This window comes from Triticum urartu, chromosome 1A (assembly GCF_056163025.1).
Source record: "Triticum urartu cultivar PI428250 chromosome 1A, HENAU_Tu73, whole genome shotgun sequence".
NCBI classification, from domain to species: domain Eukaryota; kingdom Viridiplantae; phylum Streptophyta; class Magnoliopsida; order Poales; family Poaceae; genus Triticum; species Triticum urartu.
The window spans coordinates 199,478,197-199,484,287 of NC_141873.1; the positions used below are offsets into that span (position 1 = coordinate 199,478,197).

Consider the following 6,091-nt stretch of genomic DNA (forward strand, 5'->3'; position numbering starts at 1 on the left):
TATCGATTTCATTCGAAATCTCCCCACCTATCCAGTGGCATGCTTGGTTTGCCAAGTTGATGCCATGATCATCCTTTTCCTTTTGGAGTACCCATATGCATTGCACATCATATCTTGCATTCCATGCCATATCTTGCATCATGTTGCTTGTGCATTGCACCGTGATTGATTGTTGTTTTGTTGCTTATGTTCTTGCTTTGGGTAGAGCTGGGAGACGATTTCGTGAACGAGGAACTTGTTGAGTACTCTAACAAGGAGCAAGCTTTCGACAACTCTGAGAACATTGCAGGCAAGATATCATACCCTCGATATCACTTCTATCTTTGATTGCTATTTGTTCGCTCTATCGCTAAGTTGCGCTACCTAACACTTGTTATATCATGCCTCCCATATTGCCATGTCAAGCATCTAACCCACCTTCCTAGCAAACCATTGTTTGGCTATGTTACCGCTTTTTCTCAGCCCCTCTTATAGCGTTGTTAGTTGCAGGTGAAGTTGAAGTTTGTTCCATGTTAGAACATGGATATGTTGGGATATCACTTTATCTCTTATTTAATAAACTAGCAAAGTGGCCCGCTCGATGCGCGGGCTAGATCTTTTGAAAGTTTAATAATGAGAGTATGTTATTTGTATTGAAAAATTGGGACCAAATATAATTACATTTGAAATATAGTACTTTTGCGAACATAGTTCTATATATATTATCCATTTATTACTTACATGCCTAGTATGCATGTTGTAGTAAATGTATTTTCATGATGAATCCCGCTGGCCAATTCATGTTTTGTATAATTTTTCTAGCATTTCCACTTTAAACATTGAGTTATTTGCACGGGCTAGTACTTCACAAAATTTAGTAACGCAAGAAAGTAAATATTGGTTATTTTTGTCAGTTGTTCGTCAGTGGCGGTTGTAACACAATTTTACCTTTATACATATCCTTGGTGGTTTTCCCTGTAGAGAACCTCCCTTCCATGTTTTAGGAAATATTGGTCACTAACGTTCTCATCAAAATCTTCGGGAGTGCGTTGCTCCAACCGTGGCTTTTCTTGATGCGACCACTCAGATGGATCTTATAATTTTTTTAGAAGTCTCATGCCCTTTTCATTACTAATGAATTGGTGTTCGTCGTGTGTGGCAATTTGACATGAAAATGCTAGTTCCATATGCATAGTCTAAATATAAATGATTGGTACCGGATAGACATTTTTTATGATCATGTACTATAATTCTTTTTGCATGCATTTGTTTAGAATATTCTGAGAGAAAATTATACTGTGATTTAGGTTCAACCCACATCGTGAACTCTATCATTATAGTGCGTGTATACTGTAAGTAATCTTAATTTATGCGTCTGTAGTGTGTTAGGAAATATGTATACTGCACCTAATTGAATTTGCATTTTCTGTTGTTTCTACATAAAGGAGACTTTTTCTGGTGGATTGATTTGTTGTGCTTTAGCCCAACAGATTCGCACTGACGTACCCAACGTTCAAGTCTTCTCTGGCACTCGTCGCCTCTAAAAAAAATCTTCTCTCGCACTCACACCTTGTCGTTTCTAATCCTCAAAAATAAAATAAAAAATGGTTACTGTTTCTTGATCCCCTTTTCATTTCCTTCTTTCCTCTCGCTCCTCCTTCAACCAGATGAGCTCTGGCTGTTAGCGCTGGTAATTGGTGCTGCGGATTCAATCCCAACAGCACCTCAGTTTTCTCTCTTGATTCCCTGCCGCGACCTTGCTCGTACTCACTTGCACGCACACCTGCAGCTCAACTCACTGGTGCGGCCATGGGGTGGCCGTCTACGGCACCTGGTTTGGCTCCTATACGCCTCGTCAATCTCTCAGACCGGTCAACGGCGACGGAGTGGTAGTAGGGCCCAAGGAGAAGTGGCTCTAGGGAGGAAGCGAGCTCGTCGATCTCGACGGCCCCGTTGCCGTCGCCGTCCATCCAGGTGATGTTGGTGTGGATCTTGTCTCCCGCAACCAGCTTAGATCCACCTTGATTTTGAGATGCCGACGGCGTTGTTTTCGATCGCATCGTGGCTGCCCCCGAGCGAGGCAGCCCGACAGTCACCTTCATCTTACACTTGCAGGTCCTCTTCTCTCTTTTCCTGTCCCTCTCATGTTTTTGTTTCTTATCCTTCTTCTGCATGTGTATGGGTAAACTAATATAATGCAATTAAGGTATTGCTTGTTAGGATGTATATCTACTTATGCCCCCTTGCCCCGTTCATATTCAACAAATTTAGTAAGTAATCAGTGTATTCATGATTAGACCAAAGAAAAAGTTTATAGGAAAATAGGTGCGATTGCATCCTACATATGAACTAAAACGATGTGTGGATGTTGTAACTATTGGCTTGTACTATAGAATAAGCTTAAAATATCAGATAACACAAAGTGTCGACATTTGGTATTATCCATCTATTTCCATCAAATGTTGATGCATGTTTCCAATACTTCTAGGAGTAGTAGATCATATCCATTCTGCCATATAATGCTAGCATAGAAAAGTCAGTTTTTATGTTGAAGATAGTTTTGTAGTGTACTATTTTCCCATCTACTTATTTTATCTAATAGGCTAGTGGCATATGGAAGTTTGTTTTTGTTCCTACCTTTAGATTATTTCTGTGTAGACTATGTTCTTGACCACATCATCCTTGTTGTTAGTTCATTTGCTATAGAAATGAAAATAACAGGTATGATCAAGTGAGTAGGCTATTACTGGCAAGTGTTTTCCCAAAGTATCTCCTTTTTCTTATGTCCCTCATGAACTCATTGAGCTTTATGTGGAACATTCGATCAACAATATCAGGCTTCTATGATGTTGTTTGGCCTACTTCCATAAGCATGGATTGAATATCCAGCCAAGCTGTGTTGCATGTGAATGCCATAAATAGGTCTGTGTATCAAGCCCATCGACATCTTGCTATAGCATCTTGGTAGTTTTGTGCTTGTATCTGAGGTTATCTATGAAGCTAGATGGAAGTAGTATTCTCCTTCCTACCTTGTCAGCCCTTGTATCTCCTCTTTATGTTGCGTCCTGCAAGTCAGCATATAATTCTGCTCTTATGTTTGCTTGATGTTTTTTGATCCAGTCTAGTCTGTACTACAAAATGCATGCAAGGGCATCCATTTTGAACTTCCGAAGTTGCTCTTTCGTTGAGGTTCTTCTCGCCTTATATGCATGTCACAAGGCCCTTCTCAAGTTGCTCTTTCTTCATACAAAAATATTGCACCACACCATTCACACTTGTGGCTTGGACTTCCGAAGTCCCAAATGTCCATATCTGTCCTTTTCAATGTCCTGTTTAAGTTTCTGAATTTAGCATCAATTGAATATTAGTATGTTCTTTTTTCTTAATAATACAACAAACTTAATAGAACTGACATATCTAGTTTTTCCGCCCTTGATTTTTCTATTTTACACTTTGTGTTACTTTTAGTCATGTACACACGCTTAACCGAATTACCATGTTCATGAATGTCCAAATTGTAGATCTTGATTGAATTTTCTTGCTACTTACCATGTAGTTTTACGAGCCAATGCTTTCCTATGGCAATTCGACAATGCTGATTTTGCCTCAGTCAATGCACATGATCGACATCTGTACATGATATGGTTCCCTGTGGTAATTCAACAATGTTGATTTTGCCCTCGTCTTGATTAAGCCATGTTGCATGGAAATGTGTTTTCATGTTTTTTAAAAGCTGATAGGTACAATCAGGAACAAATGCAACATGTTTTTGTCATTTAATATAGCACTTGGAAGGAATGGAACACATAGATATCACAATTGATGCGCAAAGAAGAAGCAAGCTATAATGTTGCTTCGAGTATACTATACTACAGTCATGCAACATGTAAGGGAAGTTTAGCAATTGAATTAAGAACAGTAAGTTAAGATAGTGGATGATAATACACATGAGAATACCTTTGTGATGATTTTCTTATCGCACGTGGTACGCATATTTGTGCAGTCTGGCACATCTCCATGTATGATCGAACGCTATCTCTTTTTGTTGTCTTGAAGTTTCATTGTCCTTTCCTAATCCTATCTTGGTATTATTGATTGTCTGGATTCACATCAGTATTATAATAATTTTTTTCTGGCTTAAATCAGTTATAAACCCAAATGTGCCAAACTGGAATTATTGCATTATATAATTTAGGTGTAACATTTTTGTGATATCACTTATTAAAAGTGCATGATTAGCAATGGATCACCTTGTTGGATTGTATATTTGATTGCTTTTAACTACCTTGGTAGGTTTCTCACATTATTGCAATGTGGTCCACCTTTTATTTTCATCGTTTCTTCCTGCACAATTTAGAAAACATGTATTAGAGAAGATGATATTGTAAAATTGGTATGGAGTACCGCTGAAGGTTATGGAGATTTATGATTTTGATTAATTATTCGCCTTACAATTTTTTGTTTTGTTGTAGAAGAAAAGGAGATCAACTTCCAAGATCAGTGATTGTGGTGAAAGCTTTAATGTTAAAATGGATGTTAAGTTTCAATCATCATGTGAAGACAGTGAGGGTCTTTTACCCTTCTGTTGCAGTTAGATGACAGTCTATAGAAAACCTTATATGGGTGAAGAATTAGATTGTGATTGAGGATAGCAAGTTCATGTACAATTACGATTGAAGAATCGCAAGGGAACTTGCCTGATCTAAATTTGAAAGCTATTTGATTATTTACCTTGAGTTGAAACATGGTGTGTACCTTTGATCATGTTCCTCTGTGATTTCCATGGTGATTGGGAATCAAGTGGTGTAGACAAGATGAGGAGGACTTGGAATGAGAGGAGCCATGGCAAGCTAGCATTGAAGGATGAAGGGACTCGCGCAGGTGATCTTCCAACATAGATGTGTTTGTAGATGTGTTTTCTATTCGATTGAAAGGAGGGAGGTCATCCTCATGTAGATAAAAGAGATATGCTATGTATTCTATTTTTTCTTTTCTATTGAGAGGTACTTCCGGTTTCTCTATGGTAGCCCAGAGGTGGAAACGTGGGATCACGTTATAAAAATCGGTTGGTCCTAACTAATTGATCACTGGAACATAAATTAATTGATTGTTGGAAAAACTAATCTTTTTCGAGGAAGTTGGAAAAACTAATCTAATCTAGGGCACATGTTACATCTCTCTCTTTTTTATTGTTGAGATTTGTTACGTTTTGTCTCTGGTGTTACGTTGGTCTGCGTGGTGGAGATTGAAAGGGTAATCCATTGGCTATAATTAATCACCGAAACTAATTGATGGACGGATGTTTCTAATTTTTGTGGTAATTTTTAGAGTAATTATCTTTTTTGTGGTTAACCGTCAATTACTTTTTGATATAAATAGATGCATCTATATACTTGATAAAGGGTGGACGGCTCGGCCTTATGCCTGGTGATTTGTTCCACTCTTGCCGCCCTAAATTCCGTCATATCGGTGCTATGTTTCTTGATTTTGCGTTCCTTATGCGGTTGGGGTTATGGGACCCCCTTGACAGTTCGGTTTGAAAAAAAACTCCTCCAGCAAGGCCCAACTTTGGTTTTACCATTTGCGTACCTACCACCTATACCTTTCCCTTGGGTTCTGCAGACTCAAGGGTCATCTTTATTTTAACCCCCCCTCCCCCCCGGCCAGTGCTCCTCTGAGTGTTGGTCCGAACCGGGCAACCTGCGGGGCCACCTCGAGGAAACTTGAGGGTTGGTTTTTCTCGTAGCTTGACCTATCCGGTGTGCCCTGAGAACGAGATATGTGCAGCTCCTATTGGGAATTGTCGGCACAGTCGGGCGGCTTTGCTGGTCTTATTTTACCATTGTCGAAATGTCTTGTAACTGGGAATCCGAGTCTGATCGGGTCTTCCCGGGAGAAGGAATATCCTTCGTTGATCGTGAGATCTTGTGATGGGCTAAGTTGGGACACCCCTGTAGGGTATAAACTTTCGAGAGCCGTGCCCGCGGTCATGTGGCAGATGGGAATTTGTTAATATCCGGTTGTAGAGAACTTGACACTTGACTTAATTAAAACGAATCAGCTGTGTGTGTAGCCGTAATGGTCTCTTTTCGGCGGAGTCCGGAAAATGAAC

The 6,091-nt window shown here is 39.5% G+C and overlaps 1 long non-coding RNA gene across 1 annotated transcript; it reads left to right on the top strand.

Annotated features, from left to right (window-relative positions):
- The first annotated feature begins 1,283 nt into the window (after nucleotides 1-1,283).
- On the top strand, nucleotides 1,284-4,996 carry LOC125554063 (uncharacterized). Its single transcript, XR_007304312.2, has 2 exons — nucleotides 1,284-1,669; nucleotides 1,769-4,996. It is a non-coding gene; the product is annotated as an uncharacterized LOC125554063 (long non-coding RNA).
- Nucleotides 4,997-6,091: the final 1,095 nt, after the last annotated feature.